This window comes from Lonchura striata, chromosome 1 (genome assembly GCF_050655825.1).
Source record: "Lonchura striata isolate lonStrDom1 chromosome 1, ASM5065582v1, whole genome shotgun sequence".
Classification (NCBI taxonomy): domain Eukaryota; kingdom Metazoa; phylum Chordata; class Aves; order Passeriformes; family Estrildidae; genus Lonchura; species Lonchura striata.
In genome coordinates this window covers 89,942,745-89,967,668 of record NC_140703.1, presented here as the reverse complement: position 1 = coordinate 89,967,668, position 24,924 = coordinate 89,942,745, and the positions used below count along the sequence as shown (strand labels likewise).

Sequence of the window (24,924 nt, the reverse complement as noted above, 5' to 3'; positions counted from 1 at the left end):
GTAAAAGCTCAGATAATCTTCAGTGATAGCTGTGACAGGTTTATTGCTCCAGTAATTTTTGCTGTCCAAGTGCAAGGGATAGCAAATGAACTGAGGGACACCTACCACCTGATAACATGACTCTGACTAGCTTTTACAGTAAATTCTGTGTATAGTCCTCAGATGGCAGAATGCCTGATGAAGTCCCACTTATTTGCCCATCTACATGCCCACAGGCATCGTATACATGTATTTCAGAGACCTTTCAGCAAGCCTACTCAATAAAATTTCAGTCCATTCCAAGTTTATAAGGGTTCAATCAGGCAGATGTTAATCAGTGAATTATGCATAAAAAAAGGAGCAGCCGTTTCCACCGTCTCCAAGATACTTGCCATAGAATCTATTATTCCACTACCACAATTGAAAAAGGGCTTAGGTTTCAATTGAATCTCTTTTGCAGTCTCAAAGAAATTAGGGCTCCTCTAGGCTGATACTTACTCTAATGAGCCTGAATACTGTGAAACTCTCCCTATCCATCCCCAAAAAGGCTTCTCTGACCATAAACAAGACTGTATCTCTGGAGGATTTCCTATGCTCTATTGATCTAAAGGTATGCTTTATAGTCTCTCAAGAATGGTATTTGTCTTTATATCAAGTTCAGAACCAGTAAAATTGCCCCAGACAATTTTATTCAGCTGATAAAGAACTGCTCATTTTAGGAAGAGAGAAGGACTTTTGCTTTGTTGGCCAATTAATCAGAAGCTTTTTATTTATTTCCTGTGAAAATTCTTCTTTTTCAGAAATCAGAAAGAATTTCAGAAATCAGAAAGAATTTCAGACAATCTGACAATTACTTTGCTTTCTGGCATGTCTAAAACAAGAGAATTCAAAGAGCCCTTTCCATATAGGCACTTATATTTAATTTTAAAAAATCCATTATATTTGATACCTAATTTAATTCACATACATGTCAGTGGAAAACTTGTAATTAACTTTATTGGAACTCAAGAAAGCCACATTTCTGGTGAAGTATGTACATACATAGAAATCCAAGTTGACTAGCATTTTTCTATGCTAGATAGTACCCATAAAATGACAGGAGTAATGCTTCAATAAGCATGCAATCTAAATTAGTCAGGTAAAGGAAAAGAATAGAGAGAGAAGGAGTAGGACATGAAGAGTACACAAGGACAAGAGAAGCCAGGGAAACACAATTCTCTTGCAAGTGTAACTAAAGATCATCTCTCACTTCCTCACTGGAGGTGATAGAGGTACTGACAGGTATTACTAAGACATTCAAAATAAGTGGCTGCAACTGTAAGTGAAAACTTAGTTTGCCTAAATTTTGATGTAGTTCTCTTACTTTGCTGCAAGGGTGAAAGTGCACTCACGATGTTGCTCCACTGAAAAAGGTAATATATGAAGCAGAACTCCAAACACACCATGAAAAGATTCATGTCTGTCAGTGTATGTAAAATGCATGTATGTGAAATCTACTAAGTTGATAGGTTTGAGAGATATTGTGACCATTTGCATGATAGAACAGATAAGCTATTAAGGATGAACTGACGTAATTCTGGTAGGATCTAAGTTACTGAAGAATAAAGTATAGAGATAAACATATTAATATATAAGAGATGGAAAGGAAAAAACAAATCATTGGGAATAGGTGAAATTGAAAAAAGATAGTAGCAGAACAGTCCTAATTGCATCTGTATTTGCCAGCATATGCCCAACATAAAAATTAAGGAAAAAAGAATGTTCATTACAACACAGAAATTGTCCTTATTCTTAATTTTTTCACTGTCCTTTCCTTGTGGCTGACAGAACTTCCTTTAGGGATGAAGGAGAGTAGATGGTGTTAAATTCATGAGTCCCAACTTATGATAATTCTAGTTAATTCAAAATATGATTTTTTCTTTCTGGCATGTCTAAACAGACATACTTCTTTCTTATAGGTTTTTAGGATTTTTGGTGCTTTTTAATTTAAAATAAAAACCTTTTCTTCTTAAAATCATATGGTTAATTAAAAAAATTTTGAAAATGTTTGAATATGATTTTGATTTCTGTGTTAACTTTTATTTTGAATAAAGCTGCTTTTAAATGATGTTCCAAGTATGCCTAGTATTTGCTTTTTGGTATCAAAGTGATTTCCTCCTTTGTTTAATGGTTTGCCAAATACTTCAGTTCTCTTACTTCTCTTCACAGTCCCTTTCAGTAGCCTGTCTTTCAAGGAAAAGCTGAGGATCTAACCAGTGGGACACCAGCACCACTGCATCCCAGTGCCAGCAAACATTCAGAGACTCACTGGAGAAATGGAATTGCTTACTGCAGGTGGTTTCATCATGCAGTATTAAGAGTTTAAATCACTAAAGGGCAAACCACAACCTTTCTCTGCGTGTCTGTGAAGGCAACAGAACTGCCAAATACTGAGTAAAGTGAGCAGCGCTGTATTTTAATGACCATCTGAAATCTCCAGTTAATTCCCTGAGTTTTTAGAGAACCATGAGATCTTTGACACTTCACTGAAAAAATATATTGCTTTTGAATTATTTTATAAAACTTTCCTTGATCATGGGCTAGAAAATGCAGGTTTTCTTTGTTTTCTAGGTTTTGTTTTTCCCTTGTTTTCATTACCTCCATAAGTTGATGAGTTTTTCTGGTGACATTCCTTTTTTCTCTTGTGAGAAAAGGACCTGTAAACTGTTTTTATTTGTTTTGATTCAAAAAACATCCTTGTCTTTCTCTTGACATGATATAGCATTGCCATCTATTTGACCCAACTAAATAAGAAAAACCCATTAAGCTGCAAAGGAAATTTTAGCAGGGTTTCAGGACACTTGGCACAGAAGAGAATTGAGCTGCTCTTTAAATTTGGAGTTTTACAGATATACTATTCAAAATACAATAAAAAACATGACATAAACTCAGGAGCGATGAAATACTGGTCTCAGCTCTAGGTTTCTGAAGCCAGAGCACCAGGGTGGTGGTGGCTGACAATTGCTACAATAGTTAAAGCATTCCATCACTCTCATTGTATCTTACCAGACAGAAACCAGTAAAGCTTTATACCACAAGAATTTTAGGACTTCTGCTCAAAGAGTACAAACAGAAACACTACAAATTAGGTAGCAAATCTTGACTAAAGATGACTTCTGGTTGAAGGATGCTGCAAGCCATGGTTGGTTAGCTTTCTTCTTGGGCCACGTTTGATGTTACTTGTCAAGTCTCAGACACAGAGAACTGGGGAGGGAAAGGAGACAGAGAGAGAGAGAGCTGCAATTAAAAATAGGTATTTTCTAAACTGCAGACTTGTATTTTTATAGCAGGTATATTCTTCAGTTCAGACCTTTCCCAGGGTGAAAGGAATTGGTTATTTCTCGTACAATTTAGCCTATGTCAGGAGGGCTATTTTAACTGCAAAGAGAAATATGTGAAACTGTCAGCTGCAGACCTTTAATTCCCAGGCTTATTTTTGTAAACAATGATGCCATATTTTTACGGCACACTCCCTTTCACAGAGATATAAAGATCAAAAATGAATCTTTCATTTTGTATAACTCTTCCACACAAGCATAGCTCTTCCAGAAATATAATAATAAAAACCCCAAAGTGGTAAACAACGTTCACAGAGGGAATATAGTTTAAGAAATTCACACAGTATACAAACATGTAATGGTACAAAACCTGCAACATGAGTTTTTTGTTACATTTTAACAGTGTTTCCTCAAATCTTCAAAGCTTGCTTGATGGTTTGCTGAAGTAATTGAACCACTCTTGAGTTGCTTTATATAGGACATCTTATCTTTCTTTCATTACCCAGTCCGTGGCTTCTTTTCTATTCCCATGAAATCCATGTACACACTTTAGAAGCCCTCCTGAACAAGCTTGCTTCTAACTTTCACAGAGCCCTTAGCACAATTTGAATACGAAAGAGATACTGAATAAAAAGCTTTAATCTCTTGTCTGCTATTCTTCTTTCTTGCCTCTTCATCTCCCCCACCTCCTCTGCCCCCTCCCCCTTCTTCCAAGAGCTTTTCTGTGTTAGTAAAGTGAACACTTTCTGTGTTAAGTAAGTGTAATGCTGCTGAAGATGCATTGGGAGAGTGAAACCAAAAGCCTGGCCTATGAAGCCTCTTTGCCACAATTTAGCAATAATTGTACTGCATTTACTTGCTCTTGAACTTTTTGCAGGTAAAAGATTGGTAAAGAGCTCTCCTTAACAAAATCACTCAATCAGTAGCAAGCATAGGTAGTATCAAATGTGCCCTCTACCTCAAATACTGTGGGGCTCTTTCTTCTGATACCTCTTCCCTCAGTTAACTGGAACTGCTTTGAAAGGGCTTTCTGTTCTCTGCTCTCTTGTCAATTTGAATGCCAGGAAATGAGCCCCCTTTGTGAGATTAATTAATAGCAGGAGCTGATCGGCCCAAGCCCAATTGCCACGCAACAGAGCTGTAATTGCTACTTTGTGGAAAGGAAAGAAAAAGTTTTGGTTGCAGTTTAAGAAGAGGGTTTAAGGAAAGTTCTTTGAACTAGAGGTCTCAGTGCACTGGATTAAGGCAAGAAGCAAGGATGCCTTTGAAGTTTGTTAAGAGGTTTTGGAGGAGAAAAAAGTTGGGTGGCAAATGGGAGCTGGCAACATCAAAAGCATTTAACACCATTCCTCACCTGCTTGTATTCAGAGCAGGGACCACAGGCTGGAAGCATCATTTGCTTGCAGTTTAAGTGGTCACTTTGGGGCTCTATTTGTTTTGATCGGAAACTGTACCATGTATACATCATTATGTGTATAAGGCTTGTTACACCTGGATGTACAAGAGCTGCATGTACCCTGTTACATGAACATGCATATGCATTACATGTAGATGTACCCACAATCATGGAGTTCAAGGTAATAATTGACATCTGTCAGTTTTCCTCTTACCACGTCTCTAATTGCTATTTTGTTTATTATTTGTGCATTGATATAATAGTAGTCACGGATTACTGATATTGCTGGTCCCTCAGTTGATTAAAAGACTTAGTAGATGCAGGTTTTTCTAAATTATTCCAAGCATTACAAACACATATATTAGGCAATATTTCAAAAGTTAAGGTCATCTTCGGACAAAATTTGACCAACGGAGAGTGGACAGAAGTACCTTGCAAATGCCAAGGCCAAAAGCAGGCATGGCAGAAATCTTTTCATGATCTGGAAATACAAACTCTGCGACAAATTAACATCCCTTAATCTTTTTAACATGTAATGGTAAGGGTGAGACTCCATAAGCAGAACACAGCTCTGAATCCAGCAGGGCAATGATCCTGGAAAACTGCCCTAATGGAGGCTGGAGAATTACCTTGGAGCCAGGGGATCCTCAAGTGCAGAGGAGCCAAGGATCTGTTCTGACTCCACCGTACTGCAGACCCCATGGCCAGAGCCCATATATAATGGTAACATTCTCAGAGGCACAAAACTACCTTGAAGGATGCTACTAGCCAGTGGAGCTTAGAGCAGCCTTGAGGTGTTCTGAATTGCACAGATGAGCCACTGTCAGCCCTGGAATGCAGACAGGGCAAAGGTGGGGAAAATCTACTTTTCTGCATTTCCTCAGCATTTGCCATTTACATCATCACAGTCCACAGGTCAAATTCACATCTCGTGTGATCTGAACATAGCTAGGGCCTTATGGAGGATGAATTTGGCCCTGGATCTATATTCTCTTAATAATAGGACAGGGCTGCAAATTAGGCCACACAGGTCTTGCCACAAACTTGGTGAAGTTCTTTAAACCACTTCCTTTTAGAGGATGGTGACAGTTTTGTTTTGTTTTAGTTTTTTGTTTTTTTTTTTTTTTTTTGCTTTCTATTTCTACAGAAGCAAGTAGAAAGGACTTCTACCACTGAAATGGTGTTTCTAGTCAAATATTCAATCCTCTCAACAAGTAGGTGTTTATGCTGTCAATTTGGGTGGTGGAATGAAATTTCAGAGTGGTATCAGTTTGAAAATCATTCAGGTCTCATCTATCTTCCTTACAGTTTAGGAATAATAAGGAAAAAGGGGTTTATTACATTTAAAAAATTCCCAGGGTCAGCAGTTTTGTATAATTTCCTCTTTTCAATCTTGTGTATAAGAATAAAACAGAAAACTAAATGTGCCTTCAAATAAATGTCAGTAGGTATTTGAACTCTGTCTACACCTCTCAGTCTAACCCTTTGAGATGGTATTTGATCAGCAATTTTTCTTCTCTCACCTTCCAGTTCGCTGCAGTACTTTAAAAGTTACAATTAAAAGATAATGTGAAATGAAGGCTTGCTGAAACAAAAATCCAGACAGAAAAACATTTTAATGATGAAGGCTTTAGTAAGATTACAAATTAAATATTGAAAAAGCAAAAACAAAACAACAACAAATAGCAACAGAAAAACGAAACCAAAAAACTGAAACTAAACAACAGTAAGAAAAAGCCCCAAATCAACAAAAAAAAAAAAAAGACAAGCCATTTTAGGTAGGATTCAGAATCCTTTGCCTTCTCCAGCCTCAAGTGGACTCCCACTGCCTATGAAGCACTAATCTGCCCCTCTAAGACAGGTGGGACAATTTGCATGGCTGTCTCTTTCCAGCGTCTATAAAGACAGCCTGTCCGCCTGACTTAAGGGAGCATGTCTTGAAGAAGTTGAGGCTGGGCAGTAGCAAGCCTTCACGTCATGGTTAAGAGAGAGCTTTCCAAACACTGACTGATGCACTGGAAAGAGGCATTCTGTGATTCATGTTCATTAATGGCCAATACATTTTAGTTTATTTTTGTAACTGCTTAGAAGAGCACCAAGTCAGATGCAGCATAAACAGTATCACCAGACAGAGCGCAGTAAACCTTCATGTTGTAGTCCATTTCCAATAGATCCAGGCATCAGTTTGTCTGTCTATCTATCTATCTATCTATCTATCTATCTATCTATCTATCTATCTATCATTTTTAACATCAAAGTACTTCACAAATTAGGGAAGCCCTCTTGAGCAGCAATGATAATTGTCCCATCTTAAGCTCATGGTAATTGTCCCATTTTAAACTCCAAAATATTTATGGCGGGTAGCTGAGTGACTCTACATCATCTCTTCTCCACTTGCATTTTCCTGTTTTATCATTGTACAGCCTTCCCACTGTCCTGCAATACTCTCCCCAGAGCTATTAGAATCTTCAGCTTCTCTATAAGCTTATCTGCTTATACATCACATTAAAAGACAGGGTTTTTTCTCATATAATAACCAAGAAGGAAACAAATATAAAAAATTTAAGGAAAAGACTAATTCTGAGGTTGACTGGATGAGCTGTAGTCAGTATATATAATATTTTGGAGAATATTATACCATTGACTTGTAAAGTTATCTGTTGAACTCATTTTAAGCTATCTTTCATCTCAAATTTCATCATCTCATCTACTAGAGGGTGACTTACTTGGAAGTCAAGCCTTGAAAACAATTTGTAATTCTGACTATTCTAGGAGATCATACGGAGGCCAGAAACAAATGCAAGGTTTCAAGAGGCACCAGTTTTCACCTTAGGACATGTAAAATTCTCAAACTTCAATATCCCAAGGTCATATTGCATGTCATAGCAAATTTTACTTACCTTAGGCAAAGCAGTGATGTAGATCTTTATTTAAACACACAAATTAATTCACAAAATGTGAAAGTGAAAAGCCCCAGCCTTGATTCACAAAATATCTACAAGATACCCAAGCCAACCCATATATCATTGTGTTTCAGTAAGGTTTTCTATAATTACATCTGTTAACAAATGTAGCAAATTCAATTAAAATTTAACTGATAGTGCATTGAAGAAAAACAGGTTCACTTCTATTATGTCAAACACCTTATTTTATGCCATGCATGTTAAGGTTTACCACTCCTTAAGGCTTGCAACTGCAACATTTTAACTGATATCTGGAGGCTTGTAATTGTATGTGTGCACATCAATTATGGATTGGATTCAGCATTTTCAGATAACTTCACCAATCACAAAGAGAGCTCAGTGGTCTCCTGGCATTTTCGGAGCAGTTTGATTACAGGTGTAATACATACAGCCTTGTTAGCTCTCAGTGATGAGGGATTCCCTTCCCTTCTGGGTTCTAGCTGAGGCACTGACCATTGCTTTTCACTAACAATTTCTTTCTGCTCCCAAGAGATGTTTTAATGAGCCCCTCCGACATGGCCAAAGGCAAGAAATGTTCTCTGGGCCAGTGAGGTGAAGAGCCAAAGCTTAGCCTACTAGGCAAGCAATAATTAATAAGGCATTTTTGATTCATCTCAATTCATTAACAAAGTTACTTTTTTATTATTATTATTACTGCTAAGCAACACAACGTTAAGTCTGTCACATTACTCACAAGTATTGAATGAAAAACTCGTGCCAAGGTACGCAAAAAAATTTAATTTATGACAAAAATAAATGAATTTGGAATACTAATTGGGAGAAAGCAACTGACAGATAAAGTGAAAGATTGATTTTAGGGGAAATGGAGAAATCTGTTTTCTGCTTATTTTAAGGACAGGGAAAGAATTCTGATTAGAAATGTATAGCCAGCTAGGTTAGTAGAGGTTTTTAGATTTGTCTGAAATTTTCCTTAAATTCATGGCAATATGCTAATCAGGCAGAGTGACTGTGGGGCTGTGGTCTGTTTGGATTAATGGCAATAGCTCACTGAGCCCTAAGACTCTGTTGCCCCAAGACAAACGGTTTGTCAGGTTACAAGCATTGCTTCTTTCCAGTTAATATCTTTCCTTGCTTCTTTCCAGCTTAATATCAAAGATAACTGATTTACAAAGGACCAAACTTCTGCTGGAATAATCTAAACAAACTGCTAAGAGCTGTTTAAGGGATCCTTCAAATTTTTGTTTTCATAAGTCAGGATCTGGAGAGAGACAACCAGCTTTGATAAGTTGTTTGGTATTTTGCTTTATTCCTCCTTTCCCTACATCGAAAGAAAAAAAAAAAAAAAGAAAAAGAAAAAGAAAACATTGCCAGGAAGGGGAGTAATAAGAAATATTAGTTAAAAACAGGGTGCATCAAAACTGAAGCTCTTTAGAGATATGGAGGGGGCATCAATCACTTCTGTGGGCACATTAAGCTGTTACATATTATAGCCATCTCAGTTTAAGTGGTGTAAGGCTCATCTCATTTGCATTTGTTGTGTTACAATCTTGCTTCAGGCCTGTCTCCACAGTGAATAAGGTGGCTGTGCAAGGCAGCTTGTGGCTGGCATAAAGGATATGTCAGAGTCAAGCTGCTTCACTAATCAGCTTTGCTGGGGCAGATACATGATAGTCTATGTGAAGAAATTTAGATAATAGTATACAGCATCCACTGGAACTGTATATAGTGTATATAGGGCTTTAGACTAACTTCTAATCCTTCATGGAAAATTTGTAAATACTGCAGTGATGTTCTAGTGACCTCTAAAGGCAGCTGGTTCTCGCTGTGTAGCACTTTTTGTTAAACCTCCTGCTTTGTAAGGCATATAATGCTAATGTTCCTGAAGGCTCTACGCGGAGAATTTCCCCAAAACTATGTTTTCTCCATTAAACCTTCCACGTTTCATTGCCACCTTCCCACGCCTCACCACTGTCCGCAGGAGCTGAACCCCGCACCGCAGTCCTCCTGCCTGCCTGCATCCCCTCCTCCCCTCAGCCGCTCGCCGTCCTGCCTTGCTCTCCCTCCGTCTCGGTCACGCTGCCGTCTCAGCGGGGCTGCGGGACCCAGCCGGGGCTGCGGGACCCAACCGGGCTGCGGGACCCAACCGGGCTGCGGGACCCAACCGGGGCTGCGGGACCCAACCCGGGCTGCGGGACCCAGCCGGGGCTGCGGGACCCAGCCGGGGCTGCGGGAACCAACCGGGGCTGCGGGAACCAACCCGGGGCTGTGGGACCCAGCCGGGGCTGCGGGACCCAACCGGGGCTGCGGGACCCAACCGGGCTGCGGGACCCAACCGGGGCTGCGGGACCCAACCCGGGCTGCGGGACCCAGCCGGGGCTGCGGGACCCAGCCCGGGGTGAGGAACCCAGCCGGGGCTGTGGGACCCAGCCGGGGCTGTGGGACCCAGCCGGGGCTGCGGGACCCAACCGGGGCTGCGGGACCCAGCCCGGGGTGAGGAACCCCGCCGGGGCTGCGGGACCCAGCCCGGGGTGATCAACCCAGCTGGGCTGCGGGACCCAGCCGGGGCTGCGGGACCCAACCGGGGCTGCGGGACCCAGCCGGGGCTGTGGGACCCAGCCGGGGCTGCGGGACCCAACCGGGGCTGTGGGACCCAACTGGGGCTGCGGAGCCCGGCCCACAGCAGCCACCGCCAGCGTGGCCCTCCCCGGGGCTCGCCAGTGCTAGCCGGTATCTCGTGCTGTGGTCTCGCCTTCTGTTCCTCCTCTAAACAATTTGGCATCATCATCAACTTTCCTGCATCCAGCAGGTCAAGCCAGGGGCTCTATTAACATAGAATAATAGCAGTACCGTGCCACAGGCCAGCCAGCATAGGTGCTGCTCTGAGTCGAGTGTGACTGCACTGTTAAGCTGGCTAAAAAAAAATGTAAGTTTTTTATAGACGTTACTCTTCTGTTTCATATTTTCTACTCCTTTCTTTTTCCTTTTGGTGATTTTAAAATTACATTTATGAGAGAAAATTTTAAAAGTAAATAAATAAAAGGAACAAGAAGAGAAGGCTAGAGTTGACACTCCATTGCCCTCCCTCAACTCTTTCCAGCACAGCGTTTCCAACTCTCTGTAGCACTATATTCTTCCCACTGTCATTGCCCTTCAAGCTCAGCTAGCAGGTCTAGCGTGCCATTTTCTTCAGTGTTAGTTTGCAAAGATGGCCAGATCACACAGATCAGCCTCGCCTTGTCTGGGCAGGTCTCTCCTGCCATGCACCTCTCCTGCATGTTCAACTCCTCCACTCAGCAGCTCTGATGCTGAGCGTAAGATGCCCTGCTTTGTTTGCTTTAGTCGTGATTAAACAATTAAGCTGGACATTTGGGTCCATTTGCACAATAGTGCACACACACATACACACAACATGTTTAGAAGTAGATGATAAATAAAAAGCTATAAATTGTTTTAAATGCAGGTGAATTCTCCAGAATAACAGGTCGGTAATGTCTTTTCCTGCTCCCCTTTTTTAAAACAACCTCTTCCTCACAACCACCAAGACTCCCCCCGCCCCCCCCCAATACACACACACACACACACACACACACACACACACACACACACACACACATGATGAAAGACGTATAAAGTTGAATAGTGGGGAGATAATAACTCTAATGGTAAAGGTCCCAGCGTACGTATACCACCCTGCCTCTGGCAGTAATCCTGGCTTTGGGGATCTGAATTTCCTAAAGATGTATTAGTGTCTTATACACATGTGCTCTTGTGCACTCATAATCCTTTTCACTAGCTTCTTAGCTGCATGCTTTGTATTTAAATTTTCCTTCTGACCAAGTAAATCCCTTTGGATGAAGTGACAGGAGCTTTTCAGCACCCATAGCTGGGTGACAGCTGGTGTAGAGGCTCTGAAAGACTGCAAAGTGTTCCTTACTAGCTTTCTTCAGGACCAGTGTCAGCCACCAGCTGAGTGATTTGTTAGCTCCCCTTTGGGCATCAGTCAGCTGAAGAGGCTCACATTAAAGGCCAAAGTAATACAATAGATATTAATAAAAAAAAAAAACAAAAAAAAAACCCAAAAAAAACCCACACTAATATCTGGTTTTACTGTGCTTTTAATTAGGTGCTTATTCATTATATGAGAATACAGCACGTTTTCATTAATTCAGGAAACCCTTTATTAATACTGTATGAAGTATGTATGCCTGCCTCAGAAATACACTGTTAAAACTTTGGCTTAAAAGACATAATTGTCAAAAGCTTTTCTAGGAGCAGCACAGCAGTTGAAGCAATTTACTTACAGATCACAGAACAAGATGTTTGTATTTATTTCCCCTCAAGTAAAGTTTCCCTGAAAATGTCCAATGTGTAATATATTCTGTTATTTAATTCTAGATTTGAAGGTTTGCTTCTCAGGGGTTCTGGCAAGTTTTTGCTATTGGAATTAGTAATGAGGAGCTCTGGAACTGTGGAAGTAAATCGTGCAGGGTAATCAGGTTGTTAAAGGAAAAGCAATCCAAAAATGGGACTGTTTCAGAACCAAACTGGGGCTGGATATAGCAATGCAGGACACTGCCTGCACACACTTTTCTAAGGGGGTGCAGGCACAAAGGCAGGGGAGAAATTCTCTACCATTTCTCCAGGTAAAGCAAAGATTAATTTAAAATAAGTCAATTTTGAAACACAGTGGCTTGTAAGATAAAATTTTTAATTATTTATTGATCTCTAAGGAGATGGAAGTACTGAGCTAGGTAAAACTCCCACAGCATTCATGTTGTTTTTCTTGACTAAGGACTGTTGGCTTAGACCAAAGACTTATGAGAATTGCTTTGCAAAAATAGTAATTAATATTCAAAACTTTGTTACTGTGCCACCCACACACATATTTGTGAAAAGAATCTCAACTTTAAATAATAATCCAGACCTGTGGTAATCAAACATGTAGAAGTATTTTAATTGTATTATTTTATATAATTTATGCTGTAATAATAAAATTATCATTTACAAACTGAGATATAGGAAATTGTGAAGTTTCTTTCTCTGGGCTGGTATGGTTTAATAAAGTTGGAATCTGTGTAAAGAGAATGCTTCTCTTTTTTTTTTTTTTTTTTTGTATGTTTGTTTGTTTGTTTCCTTGTTCTAGAAATGATTGGGGGTCCTAAGTGAATAAATCAAAATTCCAAAAATACATTAATTCCTTCAAAGCTTTGAAACATTATTATTCCTAAAACAAATATTTAAATGAAAACTACAAATATCTGAGGCAGTTCCCAATTCAAATTTTGTTCCTGATTACTAAAATTAAACCAAATTTGGGTCTTTAATTCATGCTCAGTAAAATCTTTGAAAGTAATTTCTGTAAGAATGCTCATTTTCAAAGAAATATAACAGTTTTCAATATCATGCATTTCACTCAAAGTTTCTTTCCATTTTAATCAGATCTGGAGGTTTATTGTCTGGTTTTTTTTCTGTGACAGTTGCTAATTGAATAAGATCTATTTTGTAGAAATAATAAAATTCGCAAGGTGCTTCTTATCTGTGAGTGATAGATCACAGAAATGAGGAAGATTATTCAAATGACTTAAAATAAAACATTGTTTTCTGGCTCTTCTTTTTACTTTGGAAGCTTAACAAAACCAATTTACAAAGAAAAAGTGAGGTTTTTTTATTTTAAAACCTTTTCAATTTCTCTGCAGAGGCAGTTACATACATATCACAAGAATGTACAACGCAGTTTCAGTAAAGAGATAGCATTACCTTTCATAGACCAAATCACAGATGTATTTACAGTTCTCACTCCTCCTGTACCCTTTGAATGTATTCTTGCTATTCATTCTTACATCTGGATTTTGACCCTTCTTTGCATACATTTTTCACACTTCCAAAATATACTGCTGTTGAGCCAGAAAATAAACACTCACTAAAATCTCAAATTAAGCTTCGCCCTGAATGAGTTGTTGAGGGACCTGATCCTGCACTTGCTGAAGTCTGTGGAAGTTTTAATCACAAATCACACAAGCAAATGAGACAAGGGGCCTTATAGTCATAATACCTGGTCAACCTTTTGAGCTGCAGAACTGAAAGCTTTCTTGTAAGTGTTGTAATTCTAGAAATCTGCTAATAATAAAAACGGAATTTGGGAAATTTTTAGTTTGAACTCAGGCATTTCACTTAGGTCATGATCCCAAGCACTTCTTCAGCATGTTTTTCCCTTATGAATTATTAATACAAGGCTTGTAATGGGCTCACAAGTCACTCCAGAGTCCTTATTAGTAAATCATGGTCACAATATCAAACTGAAAAATTCACAGGATAGTATAGTAAAGATAATATTTAATGATATTTGACAGAGAAAAAATATACAATAGCAAAATATAAGAGTGTGTCTATTTCCTCTAAATATTAATTGTTGTTTTCCCTAATTGGGTTAATCAAAGTTCCTTAATATTTCAAGCTTTTTTGGTTTGTGGTTTTTGTTTTGTTGGGTTTTTTTAATTCTTCATTTAAGAAAATTTTTTCTGGTTATTTTATAGCAGCTTGTTTTACAGTTTACTAATTCACTCTCTATATAAAACACCATTGGTGCTGTTTTATTTTTATTTTAAATATACAGCAACTTTAAAAAAAATATATAGGGCATACCTTAATGTTTGGTGTCTGTTTACATTTTCTGTAATGTAGTCATTAAGCATACAACGTAGACTTAAAGGATGTCAAAACTGACAACCACACTATGATTGATGATGCTGTGCTAGACTAATTCTTACCAGGTGTGGTGTGATGTGAATTCAAATGCAGCTCAGGGTTCTTATTTGTATTAGTAAAGTTGTGCTTTGTCAAAGTTCTGTGACTTCTTAACACACTAAATCCATCTTCTAATCCAAGTTTTTCTTCGCCTTTTTGCTGTATACAATATTTTTTTTCCTCTTTCTCAGCAAAGCAATCCTTACGACTTCGTCTTCAGCCAGGGTTTCTTAAGACATCCAGTTTGTGCAAATTCCAGAAAATACCAAGTCTGATGAGGTTATGTTAATTAAGTGTAAAATCTACATAAAAGCTTCCTAAGTGACTTGAGCTAGGGTAGGCGAAATTATGAAGGATGAAATTCACTCCATCAGCATAAAGCATAAACAGGAAGCTTTATGTGGAGAAGCAATAAAATACAAGATCTTCAACCAGAAAAAGGGCTACAGAACAGACTTCTTTGGTCCCTACATAAATTGTCTTCATTGTCACCCCTTGTCACTTGCAGAACATGATGAGGCAGCTTCAAGTTATTATGTCTTGTTAAATGTCAGATGTAAACATTGGGTGCCTGCACCGCACCTTTGAAAAACAAATAAACTTTTATGAGGTAGCAGAGAGTGCTGGACCTAAACTTTTACGCTTTCAGTCTTTTTTTTTTTCTCTCTCTCTTTCTCCCCCTTCACCCTCCTACATTTTTGATTCAGACCTTACTGGCACATTCTCATCAGCTGGATCATTCACTGTCAAGCCAAATGTCCAGCACCTTTGGTAGCAGAGAACTGTGTTGACCTGGGGTGGGCAATTGAATTGTATCTTTTTGTTTTCTGGCTGAGTGATTTATTCTGCTTGATTGTGTTTATCTTGATTATATTTTATTAACAAAAGATATTGATCTTGCAAGCGGAGCCTCAAGGAAGGAGAAAACATATAACAAAATTCTTCAGAGTCCAATTTACCTCAACAGGCAAATAATCTAAAAATTTATATCATCTGATTGACCAAATCATAGCAAACCACATCAAATGCATCAAATGTTATGCTGCATGAAATGAAAGCACCTATTACCCCTCACCACTACCTCCCCCTTTCCCTCACCAAGCCTTATTTCACTCAGGTCTAATTTTAAGTGATTGCTTTCTCATGCAAATATCCATTGATTTGAATGAGATTTTGCAAGGGTAAGGGCTGAGCAAAGACTTTGGGATGTGATCTTCAGAGAAAAACCCAACCCCTTCTTTTTACGGATACAGAGAGTCACTGTACAGGAAAGTTATTGTACTATTACTGCACAAAAGTAGTGGAAGGAGGGCCAGCATGCGGGAAGGTGACATATGCAATCTGTCTGCAAGGGTCTGACAGGCTCTGCTTGCACAAGCACCAGTGTGGGGGGGAGGCAGAGGCTTTGGGCATCCCCTAGATTACTCAGATGCTTCTCTCCAGGATTACTTTGAAATACACTGAAGACATCTTTATTGAAATACACTGGCAAAGCATGGGGTAAGTGGAGAAGGCCAAATTTTAAGTTTGCTGGTAAATCATGTAGTTGCCCATACACTGAAACATCAGAGAAAGAGTATTACTTTAATTTGTCAAAGTTCTGATAACAAGCTCTGAGGATGGGATGGCAATTTTATAATTTAAACAAAACAAAACAAAAAACCAGAACAAAGAAAGCTGTTTTCTTATATTTAGATAATTTTTTGTTGGTTTTTGGCTCTTTTTGATTTCAGTTGTAGTAGAGGCCTGAGGAAGTCACAGTGACCCCTGCAGGCAATAGAGTATCCTCAAGAAAGAGCTCAGGAAATTAGTATTATAATTACATACATTTAAAAAATTTATATATAAGATTACCTTTAGTTGTTCCTGTTGTTGCTGTTGTTGCTAAATCCCTTTTTCAGTTTCCTCTGCATTTCCAGTGTTTGGAAACATGCAGGTGAACTTCAGCAAGCTGGAGCAAGGATTTTGATGTACAGGAGGACAGGATAAAGCAGGAGAAAAATTCACTGGAATTAAGCTTAACATCTTTATTTGTTAATACAGTCTGTGCTTACAAAATAAATCTAAGTTTTTGACAGCAGAGCAATAGATGTGAGGAGTGATCCCTAAATTTGGAGCCCTGACAATCAGTCTTTCTTCCCCATAAACAAGAGAAGTCTTGAATTTCTAAACACTTATTTTAAAGTCAGCATAGGTAAATGCATTTCTTTCTGAATGATTACACTTATGAATTAAAATTCTAATTCTGTGTCCACTTTGAAATCTCAGTGATAAACACTAAAAAGATTGCTATGCCACCCACTTTAAAGTAAAGGAATTAAAGTATGCCAAAGGCTACTTAATTGACATTCATGGCTAGTTTTATTTGCTATTTTTAAAGTACTCCTGTGTAGAAATAGTTGTCCAAAGAAGTCCTAATGTCTCTATAAAAAGTATTGTCACTTACTTGAGAGGAGTAGGCATCCTGTGCCAAAGAGCATGCGGACTGGATCACCAGGCACATGGCAGTCACAGGAAGGAATGGAGATACACTTCTTGTTTAACATGAGCAGCATCACATCTGGGTGGAGCTGAAGAAATTCTTGGAGGTCTTACTAGTTTTTGACAGATCAGTCAGTGCTGTTTTCTTTGCTTCACTCATACTTCATCTCAGTTTACTTATAGGCATCAAGTTTGTTTCTTGCTGCTGGAGTCCTCTATTTGCATTGCATTTTGGCTGGTTCATTTTAAGTGGGCTGGAAAAGACTTTTTCCACATTATCAGCTGGTGTTAATGGGGAAAATCTGATAAAAGCAGATTTTCCAGGAGGCCTCGCTATGCAGGGTTATGTACTAATGTTGATAATTCTTTGTTGCATCTGTATTTCAGACTTAATAATATTAGGCACTTCTTTGCATTACTACCATTGTTTTGGCAGATGTAGAGAGTGTGTCCTGACAGATTTGTGAAGGGATGAACTACTTAGCTATTGCTTCCCCTAGTTCTGTTGTTATAGCTATTAAAAATGCAGCCTTCGCTTTAACAGATCGTCTATCTTACTTACTGCTCTTTTTTTTTTTTTTTTTTTTTCTCTGAATCAGTAAGATATCTTAGTGATGGTTTAGAAGCACAGAAAACCAAAGCAGAAGAAATATATGTGGGAGATCTGAGCTAATATATTCCCATTTGCAAGCCATATGAGGTGCTCTCAAAGTGTTCCTCTCACAATTCCCATTTATATGTATCACCCTTGTGGTCAGTTACTGTTTCTTTACCAACCCTCAACTGAGCCATGGTAATATCATCTTTAAAATGTATGGAGAATGCGAAATAATGAAATTTAAGGTAAGTCTTTTTCACTTGGGGCTGCTCTAACACACCTTTTCTTACCTTTGTTGAAGGCTGAGAGAGCTCACAAAGCTTTTGTGGTTGAACTGCCACATTAACCCTTTTTGCCATGCAATACCATTGATCAAATGTCCAAGCCCATAATTGTACTTTTGTAATATATATTTCTCTTTAATTTGTAGCATGATTTAATCTTTCTTGATAAATAAATATTACACATTTTTGTCTATCTTTATTTCCCTAGGAAGAATAAAAGGAAGAGGCAGGCAGTTCCATATCCTTTCATCCCCACAGGAGTTACAGAGGTGGAAGAAAAACTGCATGGAGCAGAAGAGACATAAGTGGGTTTAAGCAGAGGGCTCTGAAGAGGAATTATCTCTGAACGTTATGTGCTGGCCAACAAAGTACGACTGATAACTTCCAAGGCCATTGTGGACCTAAAATGCTAGCAGTGGTCAAAGGAAATTAAGACTTTTATTAGGGGTCCCTATGTATCATTTTCCTGCTGCAGGATTACACTGCCAGCCCTGCAGAGGGAGATTTAGCTGGGTAATTCTCATTAAGAGGCAAACCTCTCTGACTCCTCCAGGTGCATTGCCTGATTAACTGCTGAAGAACCAGGCCCTATGGTTGGCCCAGCTGAGCTCTAACCTGTCTGCCTTTATGCAAGAAAAAGCTTCACATATCAGCTCCAGCTCATGCTGAGGAGTCTTAGTAGGCATTCTAATCCTAAGGGGAAACATTTCATTGCAATGCACAGCGATTTGCATTCTTTCTCAAAACTCTGCTGTTACATTATCCATTTTTATCTTGATTAAAAGAGATCAAGAAGTGCATGCTCACACACTACACATGCAGTTTTTCCATACAGGAGTCCTGGAACTCACACTGAAATTCTGACTCAAGGAGATCTGGCAACTTCCAACTCCTGATGGATTTATGCTGTTTTAATAATAGTCACAATTTATTGATAATTAACAAGGAGGGAAGTTACCAGGTTTTTTGTTGTTGTTGGGTTTCTAAGATATTCAAGTGTTTTCAGAAGTATCCAATGCCAAAGACTTAAACGCTGCAAGAGCTCTGAGTCTGTGAACATGATTTTAATGGTACTACAGAAGGTTAACCTATGGTATTAGTTACTGCCACACACAAACAGGGAACTGAAGATATATGGGCACAAGGGAAATTCCAGAAGGTAGGCATGAAATTGTCCAAGTGTTCATGCCTCTAGTTTATAGTCTGTATTACATAATTCATCTCCAACATCTTCCCTCTAGAACTGCCCTGGAAAAATAACTACATAAAGCAGGGCAGGGCAGGTATATAAATAGCAAAAGGCTCCTTCTGTTCTATGCAAAATCATGGACAGTGTTTGAAACCCTCCATCCTTACCTTTACCCTTTCATGAACACTAAAAAGATTAGGGCACATGGAGCAGAAACTAATCCCTGTAACACCACTGTCATTTTTTGGGAATTGGTGTTTCCCTGTGTTTAGTGTTCCACAAATAAAATGTGTAAAATTACTCTTTGGCTCAAAGGAAACAGGAAGACAAGTACATTGTAGAGTAAATGGTAGTGAGGTACTGCAAGGGCCTACATGAGGTGCCTAGAACAGGGTGATGGCATAGTATAAAATTGATCTGAATATGAAAATTAGAAAACATTTATGCAAGATGTCTCAACTAATAGCAAGATAAACCAATGACCTGGTATTGGCGACGTTGCCTGTTTTCTAGAATAGATTACTCAAAAAAATTGATTTTGGCTAAAAGTCACATGTTTCCTCAGAGATAAGTCTGTCTTCCTCTCCAAACATTGCCTTTCTAGCTCTGGCCTGAATGGATATTTTTATACATAGGCACATGGAGCAAGAGATCCAAGCCAGAAAAAAAAGGTGGAGAGGTGAAAATCTCAAATTAATTTAACATCTCTTGTTCCATATTTTTCAGTGAGTGAGAAGTAACAGTTTTGAGGCACTTACTCTAATGAGGTACTCAAATCAACAATACCTATCCACATAGGAATTAGTAAATGAATATATCTGGAGAGAATCTGGTTCACAACAGCAGCATGACCTGCTCAAATGAACTACTAAAGAAGGAGCCTTTGTGCTTTTGTAATATGGATTTTCAGCTTGCTATTGCCACTTCAAAAACCTAACAAACCTTTTTGGTCCAAAACTAGCTGTGTGTGTGTCCAAATACACAGATAGTAGTTATCTGTGTGTGGTATTTTTTTTCATAATACCCAAGTAGAAATAAAATAAATTTTCCTAAGTGGAGGAATGGGAATCTATCCCTGCCTGATTGGATATTTCAGTAAAATGGTTCCAAAGATCATTGCTACAGTCAGTCTTTTAATTTATGACTAGAAAATAAGTAATAGTGGAAGGTATATAAGCACAACTAGAAAAGGTAAAAGGATTTAGACCAGAACAGGAACAAAATTTTTCAAGAAACTGAGACATCAAAAGAAGCCTCAGGCATTCTAGCTCTTCGCAGCCAAGGAAAATTTGCTGTTTGTTGAATCTTACTTCTCTTATGTCTGCATAAATAAAAACGTGCCACTAGTTCAGCCATTGAAATATATATTCACTGGACTTAGAGCTATCAGTTGCAGAGTCCTCACTCTATGGCCTCCTGGAGCACATGGAATTTTCTTTGTAACACTATGCTTTTGAAAGTTACAGGAGTAGAAGATTAATACAATTATAAAGCCCAGGTAATTTATTCCCATGCCCACCATACTGTAGAGGATTATGTGCTGCACAACTGATTGTCACAGTGGAAACTATTGATTCCAGTTCTACTTGGTTTTTTAGCTGTAGGTCAACTGGCTTGAATCATGGCAAATTTGCTACCTTAAAGTTATCTACAAAGTTTAGTATAAACCACATCAACCCACAGCATAAACAAGAAATGAAATTATAAACAATTTGTGATATTTCAGTGAACAAAAATATTAATGAATAAATATTTTCTTGGAATGTATGTAGAATGCATGCTCTATGTTTTCAATCCTAATTTCAGCTTCTGATGAGATGAATGAAATATTCACATCCCAGCTGCTTCTGAATGTTCTAAGTAGAATTTCTTGGAGCAGTGTGAGCAGGTGGTGTTCCCACACAGCTCCAAATAAAGTTTATACATGCTAGGGAGGCTGGATGCCTTGAAAACATGGATTCCAACAACTAGGTTTCTTCTAATGCACATGCTTGGTCATTTTGTCATATGGCTGAGAGATCTTCCCATGGACAAGGGCACTGGTATGGAAATGTTGCCTGGAGCCTTTCCTGCTTCCAAGCCTTAGGCCATAGTTTTCTGTACCTGAGCCATACTCTTCTCTAAGCTGCATGCATTTTAGGAAGTAGATTGTTTCAAGACTTTTCACAATTTTTTGTATTGTACTCTTTTGTACTTTTTTGTACTCTCGCGCCAAGAGTGTTATACAGAGTAGGACATGAAGTTAGGGAGGATATCTGAGGCTGCCAGGCTTGTTGGGACACTCCAGAAAAGTAGGTCTTGTAGGGTTGGGGGGGGGGGGGGGGTTGGAGGCTGTGATGCAGTGGGGTAAACCAGTTTAATCACAGCTCAAATCTGGTTTCTGTATAAAGACAAAATGATGATGTGCTATAGCCCATACCCCAGTCCCACATATCCCCAACAGGAAATAATTTTGTCTGCTCTGAATTGGAGCCCAAATCAAAATTAATAGTCATGCAGCACACAAGGTAGGGATTTGACACCTAGGAAACACATTGAATGTAAGTACTCACAAAAATGTCACCTTTAGCAAGTTAGCCCAATCTTTGATTTTCCTAAGCTACTCCTTGAGAACACAATCTCCTGTAAAGAGACATTCACAGCTACTCAAACACCTGATCTGAACTGCACCTTAGAGGACTGTTCTGACTACAGAGGGAATGTAGGAAACTCAGCTTCACAAGATTGGAGTCAGCTTTTGTGACTTTTCATTTCTCTGTGATCCATTTTGACTTGGATTTTTATTTTCTTTTTAACTAACTCAGCAACAGAACCTGTATTTCCCATGCTGTGTTGCAGGCACTTTTGGTTTTCTCTAGTCTGTTGAAGACTCTGCCAGCTGCCTACCATCCTATGCTCATGGAATCATGCAAGGGAGAACAAAAGGGCATAAGAAAGTTATGTTTTGTCCTTTTTGTCTTACCAGAATCATAGTATTCTTCTAAGTAGAGGACAAAGAATGAAGCCATAGGACAAAATCTTCACTTTGGGCTAGATAGGAAGCCTCAGTCTGGAGAAATTTTGCTGTGGTGAGTTGTACTGCTGTCCATTTCTTCTGTTTTATGAAAGTGATGTGAAAAACTTTTTAACTTATTCAAATATGTACCTTTTAATCCCCAGTGTGAAAACTCCATCTAACATAACTTTTAACCTTGCAAGTTGCTTCACCAGCCATGTGGATGCAGTGCCATTTTCAGTGTCAGCACTTGATGCTTTGACAACAATGGTCTTGGACTTCCAGAGCCCAAAGCAGAAGTTTCTTCTTGAGAAGTCTCACTTTATCCTTTCATTATAACTTTTGCTATTGCTACTGTTTGGCAGTGGGGGTTAGGAGATTCATCACCTAAAGAAATAGAGTCAAATATTTGCTTTGAATGATTACAGCTAAGATGTCCTTCCACAGCAGTGTGCCTAGATTATTGTGTACTCCTTGCTTATGAACACTGATCATATTTCATAAACAGAAAATATACTATCCTGGTATTCTAAAAAAATAATGTACATTCACAAATTAGCTTTTATACTGTATTTCTCTGATATAAATAATAAAACACTCTTTTCTACCTTTTTTTTACTGCTGCAGCCCCTAGAAGTCTTTACACTATCTCTCACTGTGATAAACTTTCTTAGACAGCATCTGTTAAGGGATCTCTTACATTGTAAATAAGCAAGTTATGACTATCTTTCTTACCTTTGTATGTTTAACTGTATTTTCTAGAGCTATGTATTTAGAAGGAGGGTATGAGACTTTAACATTCAAAGTCCAAACCAGAAAAACACGTCATCAGACAAGACATCTGGACAACTTAACAGAATGATGAGAGACCTCTCTACTGATTTGCTCCTGGACTACATATAGATCTCTTAACATTTTCCTAGTGCTTCCAGAAGAACAGAGAATAAAAAAAATCTGTTGTGTTTCAAAAAAAGGTAATTAAAAAGAAGGGTATCTAAATATATATTTTTATACAAAAAATTTCATCTGTATGTATCCATCTATTCACATATCTCACCCATGGGATCCTCACAAACACAAATATATTGTAATATATTACTTCCTTAAAATTATTATTTTCTTAAAAGTGAAATTAAATGGAACCTGAGCACAAACATGCCATTTTCTCCAGTGAGAAGTAGCAGCTTTCAGTAAAGGATTAAAACAGATGCTAGCTTTTCCTGACTTTGAACCATTTGAGGTGAGTATTATATCTTCTGATTCACAAGCTACAGCTATGGTTTTAGTTCTTTCACATCACTTGACTATTACCATCTGGGGATACCACCAAAATGAGCTTCATGCACAGAAAATTCTAGCCCCTACATTTTAATGTGACATCTGTTCTAACACCTGATTAAATTCAATAAGAATAACCCCTCAGAAGCCAACAACCACAAGGAAAAGAGTATCTGTTGATGGCTTTTAGAATTTTTTTTTAATTTCCCAAGACTGGAGGCCCTTGAAATTTTTTGTTTTCTTCAGTGGAAACTAGTAATAAAATGTGATGTTAAAATACATGTCTTTAACCACTCTGACCAAAGGAATTAAAAAGTTATTGGGCTGAATCTCAAGACCAAGTGGAGCAGATGCATCAAGGGTAAACACACCAATTCACATAAAAAGACATGTAAGTATGATTGAGATATAGGACAAAAGACCTATTCAAGACATCCAAGACACACAGAAGTACTACCGTAATAAAATTCTTATCTGATTATCATAGAAGAAATGGTTGTTAATTTTAAAAAATATTGATTTTTACAAAGGATAAAAGAAAACACTAGATTTCGCATCCAGCATGTTTTTCTGGAAACAGAGCAATTAAACATGACCAAAAAGGTCTACTGTCTTCTCTTTTTTTCTCTTGAAAGTAGAAATATTTTCTTTCACTGGTGTCTAGAAGATCCAAAACACCTCTCTGCAGTCAGTATTCAGGAGACACACAACATATGGTTACTGAAAACTGGCAAGAGAACAGTTTCTCATTCTCCAGTCAGGCATTTATTGAAGATGCTCAGAGGACTATCAACACAGCAAATACTCTTTCTTGCTGATGCACTTTTTTGCTGTAGTGACCTAGATAATCTTCTGATAAAAAAGGCAGTTTAATCACAAAGCTCATTTTTTCAAAGTCAAGTGTTCAACATGCTTTGTTCAAATTACTGTATATAACAGAAAAATTGAAAAAGAGTCTTGTAGGCATGAACCTTGCTTTTCTGCTTAGGATTTTTTTTCAGTTATTTCTGTATATTTTTACATATGGTGCATTTTTGTATCTTTACACTCACACTGTCTAGTAGTTGAGGTCTTTCTAGAAGCTCATGTGGCTTTATGATCTGCAGAAAAAAAAAGCCAAATATAGTGTTTCTAACTCTATAATTTAAATATATATAGAATTTATAGGAAAATATTGCAAAACAAAAATCAAAGCATTAACCACATGTTTTACTCTCTGAATCTACCAGTCCTTGCCTGCCTTTTTCTGAATCCAAATAAATTAAGGCTTTTTACTGCTATCAGAATTCCTTTTGTTATGAGTATTTACATAATTTCAAGCTATGGCCCTGTCTTCTTGTGCTAGAGTCCACACAGTACATTTTTTGTAACTGAATTCCAATAAAAAGGCACTAGTACATCCTAAAAACAATTGGTAATATCAGAAATTCTTAAAATGCTCTTACTGCCATTGTTGTAGGCTTAAGGGTGAATGGTGACCTAGACAAGAACATGACCATCAGAAAATTAGGCCACCCTTACACTGAAATAAAGAACGGGAAAATTACTGAGATTCTATCAACCTGGAAGTATTTATATCTTTTTAAGAAATGGCTTGTAATACACATCTTTCCTTGAACAAGACCAAAGCAAAAAAAAAAATTAGGAGGAAAATGCTTAGTTTCCCTAGACCTGATGTCTTCAAAGACAATGCTGTCCTCAGCCCTTTGGTAGGCACACAAAGGAGTGAGCCAGGACAC

General features: G+C 38.2%; 2 long non-coding RNA genes across 2 annotated transcripts in view; one reads left to right on the top strand and one right to left on the bottom strand.

Moving 5' to 3' along the window:
* LOC146768761 (uncharacterized) overlaps positions 1 to 20,677 on the top strand; it is a 155,295-nt gene extending 134,618 nt beyond the window's left edge. Inside the window, exon 2 of the long non-coding RNA XR_014949709.1 lies at positions 17,932 to 20,677. This is a non-coding gene — a long non-coding RNA (uncharacterized LOC146768761). The remainder of the gene's footprint in view (positions 1 to 17,931) is intronic.
* On the bottom strand, positions 950 to 17,945 carry LOC110474680 (uncharacterized). The gene is made up of 3 exons (XR_002466142.4): positions 16,807 to 17,945; positions 16,215 to 16,311; positions 950 to 3,222 (listed from the first exon to the last, which is right to left on the bottom strand). It is a non-coding gene; the product is annotated as an uncharacterized LOC110474680 (long non-coding RNA).
* Positions 20,678 to 24,924: the final 4,247 nt, after the last annotated feature.